We start from the raw sequence: 1,375 nt of genomic DNA, 5'->3' as shown, positions 1-1,375 counted from the left end.
TTGGTATAGATAACTTTCTAAGGCAACAATGTAATCTCCGAAGAAATTGTTCCAATCGGTTAACTACAGCATATAGCTTACATACAAACTGAACATATAGTTACTAACATAAATGCACCTGTGAAGGGTATTTAGCTTCGGTGCAACCGAAGTTAACGTTTTTTCTTGTTTTTTATTAATACGGCGACGGTGGAGGTATGAGTGGAGTTCATAGTATATTTTTTTGKTTTGATAGTAGCTCCAAATGGAACACTCTCAAACAATTGATCTTGAGAAGATTGTTTGAGCTTATGAAGTTAGATAAATTTAAGTAAAAACATTTTAGAGACGAAGGAATAGTACTAAATATAATTTTAAGACCAAAGGTCGTACTCAACTCAACTTTTACTTAAACTAAAGCAGGTTTTCACAGTTTAGGCATTTGAATTACTACATACTACTATATACCCTTCACCCGTTTAAAGAAATGTCTCATGTAGTCTCCGTAAAATGTGTGGCTATAGGTCATGTAGCCTACGACATCAACCCTCAATATACCAACTCAATGGAATATTGTCTCACTTTAGTGGAACTAAGGAAAAATTAATGTCAGTCAAGGCTATGTATGAGAATGTATAGCACATWTGTATKTAAGTACATTTAMATGAATTGGTGTGAACGCATGAGCATGACATGCTGMCCATTTATCTTGCAGAGTTATGGATAGTGCTGTCGAGCGTACTTGAATCGAGCTGCTGTTCGCTGTGTGGTAAACATATATGTATTGATATATATATCTACAAATATATTTTTGTTTGTTTGTACTAAGGGCATAACCAAATGGACTTGCAGTACTTTGCCTCATTTGCCATTACGGTAATTATTTATTTACGAGTTGAAACAGTTTCCATAACTCATTTTACTTGACGCTTCGGTTGAGCTGAATGCCAAAAGTGTAGCAGAATGAAGGATGTGTCAAGAAGTTCAATAAAAGTGAAAAGCTGAGTACGCTGAGGGTGGGTGGTGGTAGAAAGTTGTCAAAGAATATATATAAATGTAAAAGCATGTGGAAATGGACATTGCCGGTACTAAGCAAGCAAGGAAAACAAGAAACATAATAGTACCTCAGATACAGAATTTTTTATACACATGCCTACAAACACAAATACTAATTTATGCTCTGGCAGTGTGTCTGCAAACTTTTCCTCCCAACTGTTAGTATTTTTATCTTATGYGAGTGTTGTGAAACGTTTTCTATAAATGTGTCAGTTCGTTATTCAAAAAGACAKTAAATGTCAATGTGAGCCGCATAGCTGTAAGAAAGGTAAAAACTTATTTATTACATTCGAGCATATGTGACTTGCCGCCTGTAAGTATGCAACGATAATGTACACAC

Source organism: Bactrocera latifrons, unplaced genomic scaffold (genome assembly GCF_001853355.1).
Source record: "Bactrocera latifrons isolate USDA-ARS-PBARC rearing strain unplaced genomic scaffold, ASM185335v1 scaffold_145, whole genome shotgun sequence".
In the NCBI taxonomy this organism is placed as follows: Eukaryota; Metazoa; Arthropoda; class Insecta; order Diptera; family Tephritidae; genus Bactrocera; species Bactrocera latifrons.
The sequence above is the reverse complement of the archived record's forward strand: the minus strand, read 5'-3'. Positions refer to the sequence as shown.